The sequence below is a fragment of the Myotis yumanensis genome, unplaced genomic scaffold (genome assembly GCF_028538775.1).
Source record: "Myotis yumanensis isolate MYYU_CA2020_CCGP unplaced genomic scaffold, mMyoYum1.0.hap1 SCAF_10, whole genome shotgun sequence".
In the NCBI taxonomy this organism is placed as follows: domain Eukaryota; kingdom Metazoa; phylum Chordata; class Mammalia; order Chiroptera; family Vespertilionidae; genus Myotis; species Myotis yumanensis.
The window spans coordinates 64,340,167-64,367,106 of NW_027223761.1; the positions used below are offsets into that span (position 1 = coordinate 64,340,167).

Consider the following 26,940-nt stretch of genomic DNA (forward strand, 5'->3'; position numbering starts at 1 on the left):
TGGTGGTGATGAACTCCTTTAGCTTTTTCTTATCTGTGAAGCTCTTTATCTGGCCTTCAATTCTGAATGATAGCTTTGCTGGGTAAAGTAATCTTGGTTGTAGGTTCTTGCTATTCATCACTTTGAATATTTCTTGCCACTCCCTTCTGGCCTGCATAGTTTTGGTTGATAAATCAGCTGACAGTCATAGGTAACTGACTTTTTTTCTCTTGCTGCTTTTAAGATTCTCTCTTTGTCTTTCGCTCTTGGCATTTTAATTATGATGTGTCTTGGCGTGGTCCTCTTTGGATTCCTTTTATTTGGGGTTCTCTGCGCTTCCTGGACTTCGAAGTCTATTCCTTTCACCAGGTAGGGGAAGTTTTCTGTCATTATGTCTTCAAATAGGTTTTCAATATCTTGCTATCTCTCTTCTTCTGGCACCGCCATAATTCGGATGTTGGTACACTTGAAGTTGTCCCAGAGGCTCCTTACACTATTTTCATATTTTTGGATTCTTTTTGCTTTTTGTTTTTCTGGTTGGTTGTTTTTTGCTTCTCCATATTTCAAATCTTTGACTTGATTCTTGCAATCCTCTAGTCTGCTATTGGAACTCTGTATAATATTCTTTATTTCAGTCAGTGTATGCTTAATTTCTAGTTGGTTCTTTATCACAACATCAAGGGTCTCATTAGATTTCTTGTAGATCTCATTACGTTTATCGGCAGTTTCTAGAAAATTATTGAAAGACCTTAAAAGTGTGGGTTTGGCTGAAACCGGTTTGGCTCAGTGGATAGAGCATTGGCCTGTGGACTGAAGGGTCCCAGGTTCGATTCCGGTCAGGGCATGTACCTGGGTTGCGGGCACATCCCCGGTGGGGGATGTGCAGGAGGCAGCTGATCGATGTTTCTCTCTCATCGATGTTTCTGACTCTCTATCTCTCTATCTCCCTTCCTCTCTGTAAAAAGTCAATAAAATATATTTTTAAAAAAATAAAAAAATAAAAAAAAATTGTGGGTTTGAATTCTATATTCGGTAGTTTGCTTTCCTCCATTTCTGTCATTTGTGACCTGTTTCTTTGTCTCCGCAATTTTTATGCTTCCCTGTGTTGACAGAGTGGCTTTCTGTGCTAGGTGTCCTATAGGGCCCAGTGGCTCAGCCTCTCCAATTACCTGAGGTGGACACTCTTGGTGCACCCCTTTGTGAGCTCTGTGCACAGTCTTGTTGTAGTTAAGCCTTGATTGTTGTAGGTATCACTGGGAGGAACTGACCTCCAGGCCAATTGGCTGTGAGAATCAGCTGTGTCTGCAGTGGGAGAACTTCTGTGCTGGAGACACCCTTCTGGGGCAAGACTTGCTTCAGTGGAGCTTTGGTGCTCACTGAGTCTGCCCCCTGAGTGTGTCCCTTACGGATCTGAGGAGTTGTAATCTGGATGGTCCCACTCTGACCACTGGGTACACTGGCTCTTGGATCTCTAAGGAGGTGCTAATTTAGCCTCTGCCTGAGGCGACCCAGCAGGAGTTATGGAGAGATCTGCAGATTCTTCTTTGTTTGGGGTTTGGAGGTGCCCAGATGAGGCCCAGCTGTGAAGCAATGCAAGCTGCTGTGGGGCCTTGGGCCTTCTTTTGGAAATTCTGGGTCTCTCTGACCCAGCTGCAGTTTGTTAGGTAATTTTCAGATTGCAAAGGGCCAGGCCTTCATATGCAAAAGCCTCTGTGCACAGCTTGGGTGCAGCGGGGTCTCAGGGGATCAACAGGGTGGAGCAAGCAGCTATGGCTGCTCCTCAGTCCTACCCTAAGAGGCCCTGGGTCTCAGTGTCCCGGTAATTGCTGCAAGCACCTCTGAGAGAAAGCCGCCCTCGAGTTCCAACCGATGCCAGACAGTCCAGTTTCTCCTGGTGTGAGTCTGGGTCCCCAGAGACTCGCCTGGAACTGGAGTTCAAAGCAGTTGGGAGCTTGAGACTCCCTCCTGATTGAAAAAGACAACCGTGTCCTCAGTTGCCAGCCCTTTCTGCGAGCGCGCCTCCGTACCTCTGCACTTTACTTCCGTGCCTCCTCTGAGTCTCAGTGTGCTTTTCTCTTTCTTTCTAGTTGTAGAATTTCCACTCAGCCAGCCTTCCTGTGGTTCTGGATGATGTCCGTTTTGTCTTTTAGTTGTATTTTTGAAGTGGTTGTGCGAGGCAGCAATTTCCAGTGTTTACCTATGCCGCCATCTTGGTTTTTCGGAGGAGATTCTGCATTTCTAACAAGCTCCGAGGTGATACTGATAGGGCTGGTCCAGGTCCACACCTTTAGCAGAAGGGTTTTAAAATGCCTCAGACCCTTTTCAGGGATGCAATGCACCATGAAGTTAAATATCTACTGATGAAATCTACAGCATCATCTGCAATTAACAGTGTATATACAGGGTAGCATATATTTGAAAGAAATTCAGTGACTTTAGAAACTGACATTCACAGCATCAAAGGCACAACCTCCATGTTATTAGTTATTTTTATTTAGAAGATTGATAATTCATGCATTTACCATTTACTCTATAGCTTATCATATGTTCCTGAGTTGTGTTGTATATTCAGTTTTGCTCTTCTATAGATTGACTTTCTTTCCTTTTTAAAATATGTTTGTATTGATTTTAGAAAGAGAGGAAGGGAGAGAGAGAAACATCAATGAGTGATACATTGATCAGCTGCCTCCTGTATGTTGCCTACTGGGGATGGAGCCTGCAAGCAATCTGGGTTGTGCCCTGACTGGGAATTGAACCAGCGACCTCTGGGTGTATGGGAGGACACTCAGCCAACGGAGCCACATGGGTTAGGGCTAGATTGCTTTTCAAAATTGCACTCTACTTATTATTTTCACTAATGTTTTAAATTAACACTTTTAAAAAAGAGACAAGTTTGAGAGGTTTAAATTATTATTATTATTGTTATTATTATTTTTTTTTGGTAAAGGCTCTTTATTCAGTCCTGAGGTGGCGCTGGCCTGGCAGGGTGAGGGCAGGGGCTGCCTGGGACCAGTCTTTAGCCCCCGGAGCCTCCACGCCCCAGGGATATCCAGGCGGGGCTGGTATGCGCCAGGTACCAAGACCTGCAGGGTGAACTCGGTGATGATAGAGGTGAGCCCCCAGACACGGTGTGGCCCGTGCAGGAACACAGGCATTGTGTAGCGGAAGTGGCCACCCTTGCAGAAGTGGATGTAGCCTTGGTTCTGCACCTGCATCAGGTGGGCCAGGGGCAGTGCAAACACTTAATCCACCTCCTCAGGATTGGGCTGGAGGCTCTGGGGATCCAGCGGGCCCACTCCAGTGAGCACCGGCACCATGGTGTTTTTTGCCTGGTCATATATGGGCTGCAGGACACCCCACACATGGTCCTCAGGCACAGCCAGGCCCAGCTCCTCCCAGGTCTCCCTCAGGGCCGTGTGCACCACATCCTGGTCAGCCGGGTCACACTTGCCACCTGGGAAACTGATGTCACCCTCGTGCCTCCCAGCCAGGCGGCTGGACCGCAAGGTGTAGATCAGCGCTGGGACTCCGCGCACCGAGCACAGCGGCACGAGCACTGAGGCTGCTGCGGGCCACGCGCTGAACCAGGCCGTGGCCTTTGCCAGCAGCTGCAGGCAGCGCTGCTCGCCCACCACTGACAGGCAGTCCAGCAGCATGTCTGGCCAGCGGCGCCGCGGGAGGCGGGGCGGGGGCAGCGCTCAGGAGCGCTAAATTATTATTTTTTATTATTTTTTTATTGCTTAATGTATTACAAAGGGTATTACATATGTGTTCTCCCCCCCCCCCCCCCGCCCTTGACAATCCCCTGGACTCCCCAGTGTCTTATGTCCATTGGTTATGCTTATATGCATGCATATAAGTCCTTCGGTTGATCTCTTACCCCGCTCCCTCCTGCCCCCCAACCCTCCCTGGCCTTCCCGCTGCAATTTGACAATCAGTTTGAGGCAGCTCTGCCTCTGTATCTATTATTGTTCAAAAGTTTATAATGGTCTCTATTATCCATGAATGAGTGAGATCATGTGGTATTTTTCCTTCATTGACTGGCTTATTTCACTTAGCATAATGCTCTCCAGTTCCATCCATGCCATTGCAAATGGTAAGAGTTCCTTCTTTTTTACAGCAGCATAGTATTCCATCGTGTAGATGTACCACAGTTTTCTAATCCATTCATCTACTGATGGGCACTTAGGCTGTTTCCAGATCTTAGCTATGGTGAATTATGCTGCTATGAACATATGGGTGCACATATCCTTTCTAATTGGTGTTTCTGGTTTCTTGGGATATATTCCTAGAAGTGGGATCACAGGGTCAAATGGGAGTTCCATTTTTAGTTTTTTGGGGAAACTCCATACTATCTTCCATAGTGGCTGCACCAGTCTGCATTCCCACCAGCAGCGCACAAGTGTTCCTTTTTCTCCACATCCTCTCCAGTACTTGTCGTTTGTTGATTTGTTGATGATAGCCAGTCTGACAGGTGTGAGACAAAGTAGGTGGGATCTCAATACCAGATATCAAGCTGTATTACAAAGCCACTGTTCTCAAAACTGCCTGGTACTGGCACAAGTACAGACATATAGATCAATGGAATAGAATAGAGAGTCCAGAAATTAGCCCGAACCAATATGCTCAATCAATATTTGACAAAGGAGGCAAGCACATACAATGGAGCCAAGATAGTCTCTTCAATAAATGGTGTTGGGAAAATTGGACAGATATATGCAAGAAAATGAAACTAGACCACCAACTTACACCATACACAAGAATAAACTCAAAATGGATAAAGGACTTAAATGTACGACAGGAAACCATAAAAATTCTAGAAGAATCCAAAGGCAACAAAATCTCAGACATATCTGATAAGGGCCTAATCTCCAAAATTTATAGGGAACTCATACAACTTAACAAAAAGAAGATAAACAATCCAATCAAAAAATGGGCAAAGGATCTAAATAGACAGCTTTCAAAAGAGGACATTCAGAAAGCCAAGAGACATATGAAAACATGCTCAAAGTCACTAATCATCTGAGAGATGCAAATCTAAATTATTTTCTTATTGAATTTACTTATTTTATATGTGCGAAATCATTGATACTAAAGAAACTTCTACAACTTTTTCCAGTTAATATTAATTTAATGTCCTGTGACTTGATGAGGATAGTAATGAAAATAATCCACATTATCAGCTATGTGTCTATCAAAATCAACTGGAAAGTGAAGATAACCACACCAGAGTCTTTTTGAATGAGATGAAAGTACCACCATTTACATTGTTGTGCTGAGTTTAAATGTTACCACTTACAGGGTTGTAAGAATCTAAAGTGCTACCATTAACAGCAGTGTGGCAAGCCATTGTTAACCACCTACAGCTTTTTGCTGGGCAAAATTGCTGCTACCTATTGCATTGCGACTAAAGCACTTCTTTTCACAGTTGTGTTCCAAGTCAAGAGTTCATACAGTCAGAACAGGCCTTGGCAAACCTACTCCCCCACTATATCCCATTATATGGCGGGTGGAGTGGAAGAGTTAACCTTTACTTGCTCCTAACATGTAATGCTCTTCTTAACACTGCACAGATGAGGAGCAACTGAATGACATGAACTCGCATAAGAATCTGAACACAAAGAAACAGACCAAGGTTACCTTCCGAGTATAAGCTTTGTCCAGACATCAGCAACATCCCCTAGACAGGCAGAGTGTTAAAGCCTCACTTGCCTGCATTATCTGCAGCTTTTCACACGGCTGCACTTAATGATAAAAGTCACCAACCAAAGCACTCCACTCCAGGAAAGCTGTTCCCAGTCAAAGCCTCGCAGCAAATAAAATAAACGCTACCTCCTGCACTGCTACAAGAGTGAACAAGGCCAGGTCATGTAAGTCTGAAACTAGAATGTTTCTCCACAATAAAGTGAAATTGCCCACTGAATCCAACGAGAACTATGCCATTATACTGAATATGTTGTGTATAAAAAAAAATAGAGACTATTCTAGGTAGATCAACAATCAGGCCTGGGTAGCAATTAAATCATCAGCTACTTCTGTGAGAAATTCTGGTTAAATTGAACCAACCCTGGAGATAAATATTCTTAGTCACTCCACAATCTTTTGTACATCAAAGAGAGAATGCTCTTCGCGCTGCGTATATGCCAGTCCTTGACCTCATCTTCTCATTATGCTGGGAGTAGAAAAGAGATTCAGGAGAACGCTAAAACACATGGGTGGACATAATCCAAATCATGGGGATGTGATAGAAGTTGTATATTCTGGTACAGATCATTTGTAAACATAGGGAAGGGAGAAGGACATCTAAGGGGAAAAACAGTGATACATTAAAAGCTTTTGGATGGTGGGATTTTGTTGACTTAACAAAGCAACCTAAAAAATATGTTAAAACATTAACTTCGTTTTGTGCATATCTATAAAAGTCTTCTCTATTTTTAAAATCTGCTTCAGATCAGATTAAATAGCTCTTGTAAGCACAGTTATACAACTTTTTCCCCCTATGGTGAAGAGAGTGGCGACAAGAGAAAGAAACAAATAGTATTCTGTTACATCATGCTTTCATGGCCACATGATAATATGTGCTTTTAATAAAGGCAGTTAAAGGTTGAAATTGCACTGACAGGCGTCCCCAGTGTGTGAAAGATACACTAAAAACTGACAGTGCCTTTCATACTAGTGACAAGGGTTTACATTCAATTTTTATGTATTATGTGCTTTGTTGGCCTGTAACATAAAGCTTTTTCTGATTATGTATCCTTTGTGCATTCTAGCAATCAAGGGTATATTACAAGAGAAGATCAAAAATCTTTAAAAATATCTAAAATATGCATTTGGGTTTCAGGGTTTTAATGGAAGGAAAAAAATATTCCCATTGATACAAGAAAATATAGGGCCAGAAGTCAGAGAGGTATTTCAGTAAGTTGTAAGTAGAAAAAACAATTTTTAAAACTCATTCTTTCTTTAAACTTATCGAATGCCGACGTGATATTCTAAGTGTTGTCATCCCTATCAACCTTGATTCAATTTTTATCATTCACAATGCCCATGCTAACCACTGGGACATGTTATTGGCTGTAATTTAAAAATATATCCTGAAACTATCACCACCTCCTCTGTTACCAAGCTGGTCTAAACCACCATCACTTCTTACCTGGCCTACTGTATTAGCCTCCTTACTCTCCCCTGCTTACCTACTGTTCCTTTTAAAACATAATTTAATTGTTTTCTTTCCTTGACATAAATCCTTCATGGCACCATATTTAATTCAGAGTAAAAGCTGAAGACTTTAGAGTAAGTTAAATTCCCTACACAATCATGTTTGGACACAGTCCTCCTTACTTTCTCATCTTTGTTTTAGTCTGGAAAGCCAGATGGCCAAGGTTCTCTGGAAGATCCCCAGACCCTAAGATACACTGCTAAGCCACTAGCCACTAGTAAAGGAACATGGGCCCCTTGATTCCCACCCCCTTCCCCTTATAAACCACCACCAACAACATTGATTGGATGGTAAGCTGAGTGAACAATAAACTTCATATGGTTAAGTCACTGGGATATTCTGTGGTTTCCTAGTAATTAGCCTGCCCTAAATAAGTACTATAGGTAATGAGGTAACATAAAATATTTTAAAAGAGTGTATATTTTATTTAATGACAAATGAATTGTGCATGCTATTCAGTCAATGTGCTTGAAAGAAGGAAATATCACTCTGGATTGGATGAATTAGGAGAAGCTTCACCTCAATGATAATCAAAATTGTTGAAAAATGAATAAGAATTGAATAGACAGAATAAACTAGGAGAAGTGCATGTGAAGAAGAAGGGTTGAATGAAACGTTCCACGGGGTGGATGTGGGAATTTGTATGACCTATGTGGTAGACAGTCAAGAGACTATTCTGGCTGAAGCTAAAGAAAACTAGAGAAATCAGGGAAGAGTCAGAGATAAGAGCAAAAACTTCACTGGAGAGTAATAATAACCTTTAAGTTGATATTAAAATGAAAGTGTCTGTGTTCAAGAATTGCTGTAACTAGGAAAAATGTCCAGGAAATAAGTGTTGTCTAGGTTATACTAAATCTGCAACATGATTTCACAGTTATTCCTTAGAACTTTTTATGAGCATTTTGAAAAAAAGTTTTAAATACCTTTTTCTTAATATATACCATACATTATATACACCACAGCACTAGTATTCCTAGTGTTATGATAGTTTACAAAATAAATACTCTGATATTTTAGAGAATAAATTATCGATAAGATGATTAGCACTTGCCTCCTATAATCATCTGAAACCACTCTCCTCTGAGCTCACTATACTCTTTCCATTGATTATAGACATGTATCCCTTTGCTCATGATATTTACCTTTACACAGATGATCTTTCATCCTTAATAACTCAAATTTATCTTTAAATGAATGGCTATAGACCCACTACTCCAATTAATCTCTTCCTAATGGCTTTTTTTTATAAAACACCCTTCCTTGATCATTTATATAGTGTGTGAATTCTCTAAATTATGGCTTATCTTCCATTATTCACATTTATTTTTCTACTCATTAACTTTATCCCACATCCAAGAATATTTTAAGAACACCATAAGGAAGGAAGCTTGTTTTATATTTCTGTAAGCATTGTGTCCCCCTGATCCTATCCCAATGCTGGAGACATGGTCTTTGTTTCATATTTACTTGACTGGAGAGTAATAATAATTAACCTTTAAGTTGATATTAAAATGAAAGTATCTGTGTTCAAATTATTATTTTTTATCCAAATATTTTTCAAATATTTTAAAAATACAATAATTACTAATACATACTAATTAATATGTGAGAAATTCACCCCAGACAACATATTGCCACAATTACCTATGACTTACTTTCCATTACAGCAATTATTCAAGGCACTCTGAGTGTTTTAATATTCTAAATATACTTGTTCTTTATTTGAGACTCTTTTTCTAATGAGGTATTTTTTTCTGGTTTTGGTGGATTAGAATGTTGAATACATGAATACTGAATGATTAGGTTAGAACTTATTAAATTCTCAGTTGAAAATAATCAAAAGATTTAAATAGGCTCACTTATCACATTTCCAAAGTATTGCAGTTCTGCATCTTATTCATGGTGATTTCCTCTGAAACTACAAAATCACAGGTGGTATGGCTATGTTTGTCTGGTTTACTCTGATCCCAGTCTTCAGGCAGACGGTGTTTATCAAGCCTTTCCCTCTACCAACAGGTTATTCATTTTAAAGCTGCCCTTCAAAATCATTCCCTTAGATGAAGATACTGTTCATGTTTACATTTTGCTCTACCACTGCTTTAGTTTCACCAGCATTTCCCACAATCTGTGAATGGCATGTCTACCCTGAAATACTGGCCCCAAACAACACTCTATCTTTCAAGATACAAAAAATATTGCTATTTTAATTTCTAAAAAAAATACGTCAAACCTACACGTACTTCAGGAAAAACTATAATTACTTCATGTAATTAATTAACTTTCCATACCAACAACTGTGACAATTACTCATTTTAAGAAAGTCTAATCACATTGCAGAAACTTGTTCCAGTGACAGCCCCCAACACAGGTAGGCCTGCTGCTACCATGAGGGTCTGTATTTGGACCTGTTTCATTGTGTCATAATTATGTGGCTTTTGCCATCCTAGATTCTCCTAATTTTTGGAGATAAATAGAGATCAGCCATTATCCCATAAGGCAACTGCTGGGTGTCTACAGGCCCTCCAGGACCCTGCCATATGTGAGACGACCTGTACTGGACATAATAGTAAGCAAGGACAATGTGACTAAAACATGGAAAAGTGGTGTAGTTCTTTATGGGGTAGCAGAATATTAAGGCAATATAAGGGTCAGACCTAAAGTACCCGGCATATATTTTTCCCCCAAGGAGAGAATGAAGCAAATAATTTAAATATTCATTTTTAAAGCTAATATAGCAGGTCCTCAAATAAAATTGTTTCATTCAATGGTATTTCTTTATAATCTTAATGATATTCTGCAGAAACTTAGCCTTGTTAATATCAATTAGCCTATGGTAAAATTGCTTTTGTTATACATCTTTTGCACAGTTAGAAGAACATATTGGTGATGCCCAGGGAGGACATACTGTAGTTGTAAATTGAGAAATTGTTTGAGGAACTCAGTATAGAACACAATATAGAAATCATATCTTTCTTACAAATGCCTTCACTATTGATAAATAAACCTCAGACCTATTCCAAAGGATTAATTTTGTGATATGGCTGTTATTCATACCCAATAATAAATGAACACAATGGAAACCTTTTGGAATCAGTTCCTCACTATAAAAGTTTTCAGAAAATGAAGAATCATCTTTAAATATTTTAGAAGCAACAACTGAAATACTGTCCAAACATTGTTTTGAAGAAATGTCTATGGCATTTATCATGTGATATTCCCATAAGCTATGTTAAACATTCCATTTGTTCTACATTATTTATCACTTTAAGTGTATATTTTTCTGCATTTTATCTCAAAATAGAAAAAATCATCTGCTACTCCTGTTTCTTAATTAAATGATAATCATAACATTCAATAACAAACTACAATATTAGCATAAGTTACAGCAAAATGCCTAGTAAAAACCTACATAGCATAACTTCTTCACATTATTCTAGTAAAACATCTATTTGTTCTGGATTCCACGCTTTCTCAAAGATTAAGATTAATCATTTGTAGATCTGCAAGTCATAAACTCTCAATTTATTTCCTAAATGTAAAATCCACTTAGAGCATATGGTTATCCTATCTAATAAAAGAGAAACATGGTAATTAGCCATACGGCCGCTACCCTTCCGATTGGCTAATAACTGAGATATGCAAATTAACTGCCAACCAAGATGGCGGCCGGCGGCCAGGCAGCTGACAGGAACAAGGAGACTTGTTTGCTCCAGTGACGGAGGAAACCAGGTACCCCGCCTGCCTTGCCAGGCACTCAGCTGCTCTCTAAGAAACATTGTAACAAATATAGAAGCTAAACAAAACCCCAGAAACCTTTCAGTCAGCCAGGCTTCAGCCAGCAGGACCGCAACATTGTTTCAAATACAGAAGATAAACAAAGGCCAGAAACCTGCTTTCAGCAGCCGAGGCCTCAGAGCTGGAGCCAAGCCTCAGAGCTAAAGCTGGCCCAGAATAATAAAAAAAGGAAAAAAGGAGAAGTTGGGAGCTTCAGTCACCTGCAAGCCTGAAAACGGCCCTCAGCCCCTCACCCAGACTGGCCAGGCACCCCAGGGGGGACCCCCACCCTGAAGGGAGTGTGACCAGATGCAAACAGCCATCATCCCCTCACCCAGGCTGGCCAGGCACCCAAGTGGGGACCCCCACCCTGATCCAGGACACCCTCCAGGGCAAACCAGCCAGCCCCCACCCGTGCACCAGCACTCTATCCTATGTAGTAAAAGGGTAATATGCCTCCCAGCACTGGGATCAGTGTGACAGCGGCAGCGCCCAAACCCCCTGATCGCCCTGCGGCTCTGCGTGTGACAGGGGGCGGGGCCAAAACCTAGCTATTCGCCCTGCTCTGTTCGTGACAGGGGAAGGCGCCCCAACCCCCTGATCAGCCCTGCTCTCTGTCTGATAGGGGGGAGCTCCCCAACCCTCTGATCGCCCTGCGGCTCTGTGTGTGACAGGGTGTGGCGCCACAACCACCTGATCGGCACTGCTCTGTGTGTGACAGGGTGCGGCGCACCAACCCTCCCCCCACAGGCCCTGCTCTGTATGTGACTGGGTAGAGCCATAACCGTCCCATCGGCCCTGCCCTGAGTGTGACAGTGGCGGCGCACCAACCCCCTGATCGGTCCTACTCTGTGAGTGACAGTGGGGAGCTCCCCAATCCCCTGATCATCCTGTGGCTCTGTGTGTGACAGGGTGAGGCGCCCCAACCCCCTATTGGCCCTGCTCTGTGAGTGACAGGGGGGAGTTCCTCAACCCCCTGATCGACCCTGCTCTGTTTGTGACAGGGGGGAGCTCCCCAACCCCCTGATGGGCCCTGCTCTGTGCATGACGGGGGGAGCACCTCAACTCCCTGATGGGCCCTGCTCTGTGCGTGACAGGGGGTGGCGTCGCAACCTCCCCATCGACCCTGCCTTGAGTGTGACAGGGGACGGTGCCCCAATGCCCAATCGGCCCTACCCTGAGCGTGACTAGGGGTATCATCGCAACCTCCCCATCCGCCCTGCTCTGCAGGACAGGGGGCGGCGCCCCAACTCCCCAATTGGCCCTGCTCTGAGCCCGAACAGGGGCTGCACCTAGGGATTGGGCCTGCCCTCTGCCACCTGGGAGCAGGCCTAAGCCAGCAGGTCATTATCTCCCGAGGGGTCCCAGACTGTGAGAGGGCACAGGCCGGGCTGAGGGACCCCCTCTCCCCCCACGAGTGCACAAATTTTTGTGCACCGGGCCTCTAGTGTAATATAAGTGTTTGGGGAAAAGGGAGGGAAATTGAGCAAAAATCTTTATAATGTGCCAAAAATATGAGCTGGCAGACCTTGGGCTCGCTCTGCAAAATATGGTGTACTAATGCACTTTTCTTTCCACCTATTCAAATACACTCAATACCTCACCATCCACTCAAACCCTGGCTTTTCCTGTAGCTCTTTGGCATGAATTACTTAATAAATCAACCAGTAGAGGGTTCAAGAAAAATCTCTAATGAAAATATGGTTCATATAAGGTATTTTCTATACCATATTTTAGTTTAAGTTTGTTTACCAGTCCAAATGTCTGCAAACTCTGTGACTGAAGACTATGTAGGGTGGTTTTTTTCTCTACTCTCTCATCTCTCCTGTTGGGGTCCAACCCCAACGGGTCCAGGGATCCCCAAAGGTGTGGACAGAGTCGGCGAAGAATGAATGACATGGAAACTGGTTTCAGTTCATCAGCATAGCGAGGTTCTCCCTCCAGGATCTCCAGCCAGGAACTCCAGCCGAGTTCTGGTCCGGGATCTCCAGCCAGGTTCTGTAGCCATGTTCTCTTGCTAGGTTCTCCATCCAGGGTTCTCCAGATTCTCCAGGCAGGTTCAGTCACCAGGTTCTAGTCAGGTTCTCTCCAGGTTCTTTTGCCATGTTCTGTCTAGGTTCTCCAGTGAAGTTCTGTAGCCAGGTTCTGTCCAGGATCTTTTGCCATGTTCTCTGGCTAGGTTCTGGTTAGGATCTGATGATGATCTGATGAGGATCTGATGAGGATCTGATGTTTATTGTCTTGTTACATCCGTATTTATACCAGCCGATTTTAATCCTGTCAATTTCTATTACAAAGGTTAGGGCGTTTCTTATCTCCATTCCAGGGAGTAAAGATTATGTAGCTTAACTACCCACCTGGCACTTAATTAAGGGGTTGTATCCCCTCCCTAACCTCAGGGAAAAATCCCCACCTGGGGAAACAACCTTTCTCGGAGAGGTGACCTTGGTTAAAACACATGGCACTAAGGAGAGCAAACATATTAAGAACAATATGCTATATATGCCAGGTCCTTTGAAACATATGCTGTGCAGATGTTTCTTTCCTGCAGCGACTGTGTCAAGCAGCAAGGATGGACCGGCTTCCGGCACTCCCCCATTACCACCCCCTCCCCAACAGTATTCAGGACACTGCCTGACTTAGTAATATTCAATACATTTTTGTAGAAAAAAAATAATACCAGTGAAAGGCTACTAGTAGGTTATATGTCAATAAGGAGAGAAAATTTAACTTAGTTATGATACGACTGAACATTTTTATTTTTCTCTAATTACTGCCTTTAAATATTTCCTATCAGATTTCCCTTCTCCTGCTATCGATGGTCCCCAGTTTATTATATACTTTAAGGTATTGGAACAAGGCCTGTTTTGGCTGATAAAAACTGTGACTGATTTTTAGAATACTGATGTATCCAGCATTCAGCCCTCCCAATACCAAAACTTCAGTCTGATACCCCTTCTCTCCCCAAATCAGGTTTGTCCTGTGGCTAGAAGACCTGTGATAAGGCAAATGAGTTGTTATTTTTTCTTCCCCTCCCTTTTCCTGATGACTTTTTCAGATGCTATTGGAAATATAGAGGTTGCGAGGCTTAGTCACTGCTGTGAAATGGCCATCAAGGCTATCCACATGGCAAATGCCAAATACTGACTCTCAAGTAGACTACACGTGATGGAACTTTGGAGGCTTTTATAATCTATCATGCTGCCCTGTTCCTGGATGGAGCAATCTACTCCCTCAACCAGTGATGGCGAACCTATGACACGCGTGTCAGAGGTGAAACGCGAACTCATTTTTTTGGTTGATTTTTCTTTGTTAAATGGCATTTAAAAATCCTATCTAATAAAAGAGAAATATGATAGTTAGCCGTACAGCCGCTACCCTTCCCATTGGCTAATCACTAAGATATGCAAATTAACTACCAGCCAAGATGGCGGCCGGCAGCCAGGCAGCTGATGGGAACAGGGAGGTTTGTTCGCTCCAGTGACAGAGGAAACCAGGTTCCCCGCCTGCCTTGCCAGCCACTCAGCTGCTCTCTAAGAAACATTGTAACAAATATGGAAGCTAAACAAAACCCCAGAAACCTCCTTTCAGTCAGCCAGGCTTCAGCCAGCAGGACCACAACATTGTTTCAAATACAGAAGGTAAACATAGGCAAGAAACCTGCTTTCAGCAGCTGAGGCCACAGAGCTAAAGCTGGCCCAGAATAAAAAAAAAAAAAGAAAGAAAAAAAGGAACGGTTGGGAACTTCAGTCACCTGCCAGCCTGAAAACAGCCCTCAGCCCATCATCCAGGCTGGCCAGGCACCAAGTGGGGACCCCCACCCTGAAGGGGGTGTGACCAGATGCAAACAGCTATCATCCCCTCACCCAGGCTGGCCAGGCACCCAAGTGGGGACCCACACCCTGATCCAGGATACCCTTCAGGGCAAACCAGCCAGCCCCCACCCGTGCACCAGGCCTCTATTCTATATAGTAAAAAGGTAATATGCCTCCCGGCACCGGGATCAGTGGAGCAGCGAGGTCTCCCGGCACCAGGATCAGCATGATAGGGGCAGTGCCCAAACCCCCTGATCACCCTGTGGCTCTGTGTGGACAGGGGGCGGGGCCACAACCTCCCTATCTGCCCTGCTCTGTTTGTGACAGGGGAAGGCGCTACAACCCCCTGATCAACCCTGCTCTGTGCCTGATAGGGGGGAGCTCCCCAACCCCCTGATCGCCCTGCAGATCTATGTGTGACAGGGTGCAGTGCCCCAACCCCCTCCCCCCCCCCACTGGCCCTGCTCTGTGTGCGACGGGGTGGAGCCATAACCTCCCCATTGGCCCTGCCCTGAGTGTGACAGTGGCGGTGCCCCAACTCCCCTGTTGGCCCTAGTCTGTGCGTGACTGGGGGGAGCTCCCCAACTCCCTGATGGACCCTGCTCTGTGTGTGACAGGGTACGGAGCCCCAACCCCCCAATCAGCCCTACCCTGAGCGTGACTAGGGGTGTCATCGCAACCTCCCCATCCGCCCTGTTCTGTGCATGACAGGGGGCGGCGCCCCAACTCCCCAATCGGCCCTGCTCTGAGCCCGACCAGGGCTGCACCTAGGGATTGGGCCTGCCCTCTGCCACCTGGGAGCAGGCCTAAGCCAGCAGGTCGTTATCTCCCGAGGGATCCCAGACTGCGAGAGGACACAGGCCGGGCTGAGGGACCCCCTCTCCCCCCCGAGTGCACAAATTTTTGTGCACCAGGCCTCTAGCACAAAATAAATATCACAAATATAAATCTTTGTTTTACTTTGGTTGTAAATATCAAAAAATTTCTATATGTGACAAGGCACCAGAGTTAAGTTAGGGTTTTTCAAAATGCTGACACACCAAGCTCAAAAGGTTCGCCATCACTGCCCTCAACTAATATATGTTATGCTCCTGCCTCTCTCTGAGGTCTAGCCTCTAGGAACTTGCCCTCATTTTCTTCTTCTGAGGTCACTTCCTTCTGTCAGGTGAAATTGGCTCAGGCCTGACTCCCTCTGCAGGACCAACTTCTATTCCCCAGAAAGTCCACAACCGTTTACCCTCCCAAAAGCTGGAATCAGTCCTATCCTTTGTGACATTTTAATCTCATTCACCCTTCAATGATAATTAATCAAATTTGTGACAAAAAAATATAACTAACTAACTAACTAAATAAATAAATAAATAAATAAAGAAGGAAGCAAGCAGGAATTAGTTTCTATGCCCACCCTCCCAAGATTTCTGTAGCATGTTCTGCTCCATCACGCTCTCTGTTATGGACATCCAAGTTTCTGCAGCCTAGCAAGCATTTAGTGGGGGAGTGAGAGTCAAGACTTTTCTGCCAGATGACATTGCTACTGACATAAGGAGTTCCTCTGGAGCTTTATGTCTTGACTTGAGGGAAGTGTCCTCTTTCTTTCCCCCTCCGTGAAGCAAAAAGACAACTCAGCCTACTTCCATCAGCTTTATATAGTCTGATGACTTCTCTTTTTACTTCTCTTAACCTTCTTTAAATTTTCAATTCTCTGATTTTTTAAGCTGGGCCGTATTGCCATCTTCTAGTGTCTAGCACTGTTCTTTTAAATATTGGGTCACTTAATGTCTATTGTTCTCAACTTTGAGGCTTTATTAAAACTTCTGAGATAATTGGAAAGAAAACTAGCATGTGGGAGAAGATTTAAAATAGCACAGTCTAAGCCATTGGTTAACATAGAAAGAAATAGTAACTTGCCCAAAGTTCCACAATTTGCGGCAAAGCTAAAATTAGTACTTGGCTCTCCTAATTCTATGCTATTGTTCTTCAAATGTGCTATTTTGCATTCTGAAAGGAATAATTTATTAGGAAACCACATTTAAAACAAGGTTTTGACCAAGCAGAAGAACTTCACATAATATAACCTGAGTTCATGAAAAGACCACTTTATAATCAGGTCTATTTTATTACTTGAACAAATAAAATCTCCTCAGATGGACTCCAAATAAGATTAGATTCTTGCTAATTCATTCTTCACAAAGAAAAAAACAAATTCTATTGTTTCGTTTTTTCAATCCTCACCCAAGGACATGTTTTAAAAAAAATCTGATTTCAGAGAGAGAGAGAGGGAGAGAGGGAGGGTGGGGGCGGGAATGAATGATATCTGTTGCCTCCTGCACAAATCCTGACCAGGGAACCCACAACCTGAGTATGTGCCCTGACTGGGAATCAAACCAGTGACTTTCGGTGCACCGGATGACTCTCCAACCAACTTAGCCACACCAGCCAGGGTTTCAGTGTTTTAATTTCCTCCTCAATTCATTGCATTCTATTTGATGATAACTATTTCTTAAATTCAATATATCATCATCTTTGCCATCTTTAATCTCAAATTAATCTCCTTTTTTTGTATTTATTTCTATTGCTGGCTTCACTCTTCTCCCACATGCTGGCTTAAAACAGCAGACAGAAGCATCTGTTTGCCTTCTCTTTTAGCCCTCATATCCAATAAATGTCAATACTATTACATGTATCCATACATTGTTTCTAGCCTCCAACCCATTGTTCCCATTCTCAGTTCTTCTACCTATAAGATTTAACCTTTTTCTTGGTTGGTATATTCTTTATAATTAAACATCTTCTATTATTAAACATATATTATGTATACAATTAAAAGTTTATAAATATTCCTTAAAATCCAACTAACAGAATCATAGATCTAAGGATTAGAGGGAAAAATCTATTTATATCATAGAAATCTATTTATATCATATCTTCTGACTGAGAAAGCCCTTTGAAGGTACAATTATTTTTACATTATAATCATTACTTCATACTGAAATTTCTTTATAGAGGACTGACATACTCTCTTGAGATAGAGTTGATTTTGATACTGAGCAAATATGATTGATTGGAAAAATCTTTTTAAACAAATTAATTCTACCTCCTACTCTTAAGTACTTTGATTTGTCCCTTTAGATTTTTCAGAATAATTCTAATCTTCTTATATATGAAAAACTTTTAGCTATTTAAAGATAATAATTGTACGATTTAGAGGACAAGATAACAGTAAGCACAAAAGCAAAACAACAAAAAGAAAAAAGAAGAATTAAAATAAAAGCCTAAGGAACCTATGAGACAGTATCAGCATAAGAATATCTGTATGATAGGGGTACCAGGAGGAGAAGAGAGTGAGCAAGGGATTGAGAACTTGGTTGAAGAAAAAATAGCAGAAAACCTCCCTAACCTGGTGAAGAAAAAAAATTACACAAATACAAGAAGCTCAGAAGAGGACCACACCAAGACAGCATAATTGAAATGACAAAGGTTGAAGACAAAGAGAGCATCCTATAAGAAGCAAGAGAAAGATGGTTAGTTACCTACAGGGGAACTCCCATAAGCATATCAGCAGATTTCTTAATAGAAACACTTCAGGTCAGAAGGGATTGTCATGAAATATTCAAAGTAAAAACAAACAAGAACCTGTAACCAAGACTAATTATCTCGCAAGGCTATCATTTAAAATTGAAGGTGAAATAAAGGGCTTCCTAGACCCCTCATCTCCCCCAAATAGGCTAAAGGAGTTTATTACCACCAAAACAGTATTGCAAAAAAAGTTAGTGTCTCCTTTAAGAAGAAGAAATTTTTTAAAAAAGAAAGAAATGGAGAGAGAGGGGGGAACAGAGGTAAAAATAACAAAATGACAATAAATTGGTACCTATCAATAATAACTTTAAATGAAAGTGGCTTAAATGCTCTAATAAAAAGACATAGGGTAGCTGAATGGTTAAGAAAGCAAGGCCCATATATGTACTGATTGTAAGATATCCACCTCAGAACGAAAAATGCAGAATAAAAGTAAAGGGATAAAAAATACTCCATGCAAATGAAAATAAACAAAATAAAAGATGGAATAACAATACTTATATCAGACAAAATAGACTTTAAAACAAAGGCTATAGTAAGAGACAAAAAGGACACTACGTAATGGTAAAGGGAGCAATTAAATAAGAGGGTATAACCTGGGTAAACATTTAGGTACCCAACATAGAAGCACCTAAATATATAAAGCAAATTCTGAAGGACATAAAGGGAGAGATTGACAGTAATACAATCATAGTAGGGGATTTTAACATCCTATTGACATCAGTGGATAGATCTTCCAGACAGAAAATAAACAAGGAAACAACAGCCTAACATGATACACTAGATCAGAATGATTTAATTGGTATCTTCAGAGCATTTCACTTCAAAGCAGCAAAATATACATTCCTTTCAAGTGCACATGGAACATTTTCTAGGATAGACCACGTATTAGGACACAAAACAAGTCTCAGTAAAATTAAGAAGATTGAAATCAAATCATAGCAAGTATCTTCTCTGACCACAATGGAATGAAACAAGAAAAAAACTGAAAAATACTCAAGCAGATGGAAACTAAATAATATGTTATTAAACAATGAATGGGTTAAAAATGAGATCAAAGAAGAAATTAAAAGCTACGTGGAGATAAATGAAAATAAACACATAGCAACCCAAAATCTATGAGACACAGTGAAAGCAGTCCTGAGAGAGAAATTCATGGCATTATAGGCCTACCTCAAGAAGTAAGAAAAATCTCAAATAAACAATCTAACCCTATATCTAAAAGAACTAGAAAAAGAAAACTAAACAAATTGCAGAGTAAGTAAAAAGCAGGAAATAATAAAGATCAGAGTGGAGATAAATGATGTAGATATAAAAAATGATACAAAAGATCAATGAAACCAAGAACTGGTTCTTTGAAAAGATAAACAAAATTGACAAACCATGAGCCTGACTCATCAAGAAATAAAGAGAGATCCCATATTAATAAAATCAGAAATCAAAGAGGAGAAGTAACAACTAATACCACAGAAATACAAAGGATTGTAAGAAAATACTATGAACAACTATATGCCAAAAACTGGACAACCTGGGCAAAATGGATAAATTCCTAGAAGCATGCAATCCTCCAAAATTGAATCAAGAAGAATAAGAAAATCTGAATAGACCAATTGATGCCATACTGATGCTACATTCAATTGATCTATATTCTTTTTATTTGGCACATGAAAAATGATTTCTTTTTTTTAATTTATTTTTATTGATTTCAGAGAGGAAGGGAGAGGGAGAGAGAGATAGAAACATCAATGATCAGAGAGAATCATTGACCAGCTGCCTCCTGCATGCCCCACACTGAGGACAGAGTCTGCAAACCAGGCATGTGCCCTGACCTGGAATCGAACCCTGACCTCATAAATTGATACTCAAAAACTGAGCCTCACTGGTTGGGCATTCCTGATTATATTCTTGTTCAAGTTTTACAATTTATTTTCATAAAACAACTAACATGATCTTTTAATATGTTTTAATGCTAAAAATGTGATTTTCCTAAAATGTGATCTGGTCATTGCCTATCTATTTATTTCACACCTAATCACTCTTGTTGTCATAAATTTTCTTCATCCCTATAGTTTCTACTCTCTTCTATATTGTTTCTTCTTCAAATACAATAAGTCTGTTCCCATTTGAAGACTTTGACCCTTGTCTTCCTCTGCTGCTGAATTTCTCCCAGATATTAATGTGACTTGATTATAATTAGGTATTTATTTATTTGCTAGAGGCCCAGTGCACAAAATTCATACACTGGGGCAGGGTGTCCCTCAGCCTTCACCCTCTTCAATCTGGGACCCCTTGGGGGATGTCCGACTCACAATCCCAGACTGCTGGCTCCCAACTGCTCGCCTGCCTGCCTGCCTGATTGCCCCTAACTACTTCTTCTTGCCAGCCTGATCACCCCCTAACCACTTCCCTGCCAGCCCGGTCGCCCCCAACTGCACTCCCCCGTCGGCCCGGTTGCCCCAACAGCCCTCCCCTGCTGGTCCAGTCACCCCTAACTACCCTCCCCTGCTGACCTGGTCGCCCCTAACTGCCCTCCCCTGCTGGCCTGATTGCCCACAACTGCCCTCCCCTGCCAGCCATCTTGTGGCTGTGGGCACCACCGTCTTTGAGGGCACAGCAGTCAATTAACATATTCCCTCCTTATTGGCTGTGGGTGCCACCATCTTTGTGACAGCATGAGGGTGAATTAGCATATTCCCTCTTTATTAGTCCTCATCTGAGGATATTTTTTCCCCCATTCATTTTTAGAGAGAGTGGAATAGAGAAGGAGAGACAGAGAGAAACACTGGTGTAAGAGAGATGCATGGATTGGTTACCTCCCACGTGCCCCTGACTAGGGCCAGGAGCCTGCAACTGAGGTATGTGCCCTTGACCAGAATCCAACCAGAGATCCTTCAGTCTGCATGCTGACACTCTATCCCCTGAGCCAAACTGGTTAGGGAGCAGGTGTTTCTTTAGAGATTTATTCAGAGTGATCTTTTTGATCATCCTATGTAAAGTAACACCTTGGTGCCTTGTCACTTTACACGTCATTTACTATCTCTTTGCTCTATTAAATTCTTTTTGGAAATTATCCCTATCAGACTTTGTATTATCGTGTTTCTTGCCAAGTTGTCTATTTTTTCTCCTAAAATGTGAGTTCTTCAAGAACCTAAATTTTGTCACTCTTGTTCATTGCTATATCCTTAGTGACTAGAACAATAGGCACTGAATTAATACTTGTTGAATTAATAGAGAGGTAAATTCACTGGGCTAAAAGACACTTGGAATTTATTAGGCCATTGGAACTGGAAATGAGAAATTTAAAAAAAAAATGCCCCGATATACAACACCTTTTACAAATTATATATGCTATTCCCATTTGGAAATTTTTATCCATAGCTATGATTTTTTTATAAGTCAGACTGAACCATAAATGAGATGGACATTACATTTTTATTTCTACTTAATCTCATTTTCAAAAGCAATCAATTCCTTCAGGGATTAAATTGAAACAAATATGGATCCAGAGGACAAGTTGAAATATTCTCTCTCAATTTAGGATTTAAACAATAATAGCTCTAGCAAAGGCATCATTCACTGTCTCTGAATTACCAGAGAGGAGAAAGTAGAGAGCTTTAGGAGCTCTTGAAGCTAAATCTGCCTGACCAATGTTCTGGGGGAAATGGGTCCTATGAAGCCTGAGCAGACTGATCAAAGGCACTGATGATTCACAGATTTCACATTTTCATTTTCTCTTTCTTTACTTCCTTTTTTCCCCATTGATTTCTTTTTTTTTCTTTCAAAATTTTACTGGCTATTTTTACAATTCCCTGAACTCACTTAGGTTAATTACTACTTCTTTAATTTAGGACTTTATTATGTCCAAAGAAGCTTCAGCTGAGTTTTTGGCATTGAAACAAAATGGAATGATCAGGTTAGAGAATCCAAAGTTATTCATCCTCTTTAGATGTTTTCTGACCAGAAATTATTATAATATATGCCTCTCTTAGCAGAAAACAAGGATCAAACAATTGTTTCCTTTCATTCATTTAAAAAAATAGGCACCCATACTTATAGAAAGTCTTATGTATGAAACATCAATAGAACAGACATTGTCTCTATAGAGAATAAATGGTCTTGTATTTTATTTTATTTTATTTTACGCATATCCTATATAATAAAAGCCTAATAGGCTAAGTGTCTGGTAGTCTGGGCATCCATTCAACCAATCAAAACGTAATATACTAATGATATGCTAGCACCACTCAACTGGTCGATATGACATGCACTGACCACCAGTGGACAATCAACTGGTAGACCAGTCACTATGACATGCACCAGGGGGAAGATGCTCAGACTGGTAGGTTAGCTTGCTGCTGGGGTCTGGCCAATCAGGTCTGAGTGAGATGGGTCGGACACGCCCTGAAGCCCTTCCATGGTCCCTCCCTGTCTGGCCAACCTCCTGCATCCTTCCCAGCCCCAATCGTGCAGCAGTGGGGTCCCTTGGCCTGGCCTGCACCCTCTCACAATCGAGGACCCCTCAGGGGTCCGGTTTCTGCCCAATTCTACAGGCCAGGTGGAGGGACCCCACTGGTGCATGGATTTGTGCACTGGGACTCTAGTAAGAATCATAATAGAAAAATATGTAAGTACTAAAAAGGAAAAGATAATCACTTAAAACTATATTTATCTCTGATCTGAACCATTGTATGGTTCTATCATACTCTAAATCTATGCTGAGGTTAAGATCATGCTGGAAGCACAGCCACCATCACAAACACATCATTAGGAATAACTGAGTTCTCTGACAAATTTCAGTGTCAACACTACAGTGAGATTTAGAATGGAAAGCATTTTTTTTCAAACACTGGAAAAGTTAAATATTGTTGTTAACACCTACATCAAATAAATATCACCCAATGTAAAAGTTGGCAACGTTTCAAGAAATGTGTAGTTAACTTGATTGATGGTTAGCCAAATAAGATTTTCCCAAAGAGCTAAAATATACAAAAGACAATATACAACACAACGATTTTTCATTCTCACAACTAATTATACATGATTTATTTTACACATGATAGACTTTCGTTATTTGAGTCCTGACAAATTTATTTAAAGCCAAGGAGAGTAGAAAATTTTCCCTGCATTTCTTCTGTATCTTAATTGTGTTCAGCTTGCATGGGTGCTCAATGAATATATCCATCTCTCCATTTTAGATGCAGAAGAAACCTGTATTTGAAGCAATGAGATATAAAAAAGTAGCTGTTCTTGCTGACAAATGATTCAAATTACTAATGGATCCCCAGAAGATCATGCCAGCTATAAAACAATCTTCACCTTAAGTTGACATATTTCTCAGTTGTATTACTCTGATAGAAATTTATCTCTGCTTAAAAAATAATACAGTGCTTGGCTGGTGTGGCTCACTGGTTGAGCATTGACCTATGAACTAGGAGGTCACAGTTCAATTCCTGTCAGGGCACATGCCAAGTTGTGGGCTTGATCCAGTAGTAGGGGGTGTGCAGGAGGCAGCTGATGATGATTCTCTCTCATTGATGTTTCTATCTCTCCCTGTCCGTCTCCCTCTCTCTGAAATCAATAAAAACATATTTTAAAAAATAAAATAATAATGTAGTAAACATTCGTTCACTAGTTCTCATAGATATGAAATACAATATGAATTTTGAGCATTACTTTATAACAAAGAGAACCAATGTACATGATTGATTTCCTTCAGTAAAGATTTATCACTGTTGAAAATAATAATGACAGCAAGAATAGGTCTACTTTAAGAAGCACGAGAAAACTTTTATGACACTTTCTGGGTTACAAAACACTATGATACATATCCTTGCTCTTCATCTAATACTTTAGTGGAAAATATTTTGAATAACTTTTATATAAGAGAAATAACATAATAAATTGGTTAATTCTTTTTTTTTAATCCCAAGAACATTGAGAACACATATTTGATATCATTTCTTTAGGATGCTGAATCTGCTTCTTTAATTTATGGTTTTTTATCACTCCAGAAATAACAGACAATTATAGATACCTTTTAACATTTTATTTGCCGTTAAGATAAAAATAACAAAATAAACCTCACTAAATTCAAGTGACGCTCCCCTGCTGACAAGGAAAAATTAAATTGTCTTCTGATTAATTACATGTCTAATACCGCCAGTGCAAAGCTGATAAGAGTCAGCTTGGCTTCCTTCACTGAGGTGAGCTCATTATCATCATGGCTTCCTAGGGACCAATACAATGTGCACATACATAATTTAAAAATGATCATGGAGGAGCCATAATCCATTTCTCTTTCTCCCCTGCAGTAGGCAGTCAGACTTACTATTATCAGGTACCTATGTTCTGTAACACTTCGGTTTTCATTTTCCTTTTAGAGTTCGTAGGCAGCACTAGCGGACAGTGACAAAGCTCTGTGCTATTTACCACGACCGCCACCAGGAAGAAGGAGAGTATCTGTGTAAGCTTATCAATGACAGCCATTCTCTGTTCAATATTATATCAGCCTCGTGGCAGAACGAAAAAAACTGTCACCTCTCCAATAAAATAAATTTAACCCAGTGGTGGATAATAGGGTCAAAGTATAAGAAAAATGGTTTTTGTTGTTATTTTGGTGTTTTTAAAGCAATATAGCTTACTTCAGAAACATCTGAAAGTAACTCAGGGGAAAGTAACTAGATATACTTATCTAAGAAGGAGGTCGCACAGCCTTGAGCAACCGGATTGCTCTCTTGTCTCACCTTCATGTTGCCTGGTATGTTGGAAGCATTTCTATATGTCACAGGCATTCTTCTTCTTTCTCTAGTTACCATCTATGTGACATGGACCCTGTAATAGAACCTCCCTGAGCGTCATCTCTATTGAGAACAAACAGTATTTTACTTGCCCAAGTAAGAGAAATTGAGTCACACAATTTTCACAATTTTTAATTCTAAGATTTTTAAAATTTAGTTAGGATTGTTTTTTAAGAGTTTAGAAGAGCTATAAATATCCTTAGTTTTAATAATTAAATATTCTTGAGGAGAACCTACATGGCATCATAGGTGAACGCCTGTACTCGCCGCCTCCCCCAACCACATCAAAATTACAACTAAAATACAGAACAGCCATCATCCAGAACCACCTGAAAGCTGGCTGAATGGAAGTCCTACAACTAGAGAAATTAAGAAGAAAGCACACTGAGACTGGGAAGGGGGGCAGAAGCACAGAACGGGCTGGTCCAGCAACCCACGAGTGCTCCTCTTTCAATCCAGAGGGAGATCATCTCTGGGAGGAGCAAGGGGTTCCAGCCCCATACCAGACTCCCAGCCCAGGCTCCCGGAGCTGGGAAAAGAAGTCCCTGTAACTAAAACTCAGTGGGTATTGGGGCTCAGTGACACGGAGCCTGCTGGAGACCCAGCTGTTCCTCTAAAAGGGCCGGCACACTAACTGGACTTTTAAGTTCTCACTTCCTCTGAGCTGCAGCACCAGGGTGAGGCACATAGAAGGAGGAACTGGATTGTCTGGCATCAGGGCAGGGACTCAGGGACAGCTTTCTCCCAGACGGTGGTGCTCACAGGGGTCATTGTTCCTGTACTGGGACCTCCAGGGTCGCAGGGCTGACTGGCAACCATTTCTGTTTGCTTTACCCTGATGATTCCCTGAGAATAAATATTGGCCACATTCCAAAAGGAGTGTAGTGATTAAGAAACCCATTGGATAGGATGCTCTGTATAGCAGAGAAGGGCAATTTAAAACCTTTAGTTTTTATGGTTGTTTGTTTAAACAGGGAGATTGAATAAAAAATAATTTACAAAGAGCTAAGGAATGTGAGTGAAGTTACAAATTTAAAGATAAATCCTGAACCATATTGTATCCTCCCAATCACTACCTCTCTATATATTTGGAGGATAATACATTTCTGAAGAACATTTTAAAACCACAAAAACAATAACATGGATTTGGGCACAGAGGTTGAAATGTTGATGCTTCTTGTCACAAACAAATTCAGAGCTAGGCTATAGTAATTATGAATCCTCCCACAAATGTTTTTACACATTCTATTATGGAAAGTTTTGATTTTATTTAATTGCTAGAGGCCCAGTGCATGAAATTTGTGCATGGATAGGGTCCCTAGTGGCTGCTGGCTGCAGGCGGGAGCCTTCCTTCCCCTGGCTGCCTGCCACTGCCACTCACCGGGGCTGGCCAGGGGAAGGGGCCACGGGCAGTTGGCCAGACAGCCCCGCCCTCCTGTCAAACTCCCAGTTGAGGGGACAATTTGCATATTAGGCTTTTACTAAATAGGATTTCATATTTATCACCAGAAATATGAAATGCAGCTATTTTTATCAAATTTTGGGTTGTTTTTAAGCTCAGCTAATGTGGTGAGATTACAGTGCTCTTACAGTCATTGTCTCTGAAATAAAGCTAGAGCAATATTCCAGCTTCCTTTTTAAAATTTAACCTTATTGCTGAAAGTATTACAGATGTCCTTTTTTCCTCCCATTGACCCCCCTCCACCCAGCACCAGCCTCCTCCCCAGGCTTTCACCACACTATTGTCTATGTCCACAGGTTATGTTTATATGCATATTAAGTT

At 41.4% G+C, this 26,940-nt stretch overlaps 1 protein-coding gene and 1 pseudogene across 2 annotated transcripts in view; both read right to left on the bottom strand.

Annotated features, from left to right (window-relative positions):
• Positions 1–26,940, bottom strand: part of CNTN5 (contactin 5) — a 1,123,865-nt gene that overhangs the window by 649,500 nt on the left and 447,425 nt on the right. The window lies entirely within an intron of this gene.
• LOC139017633 (mitochondrial coenzyme A diphosphatase NUDT8 pseudogene) lies at positions 2,856–3,635 on the bottom strand (annotated as a pseudogene).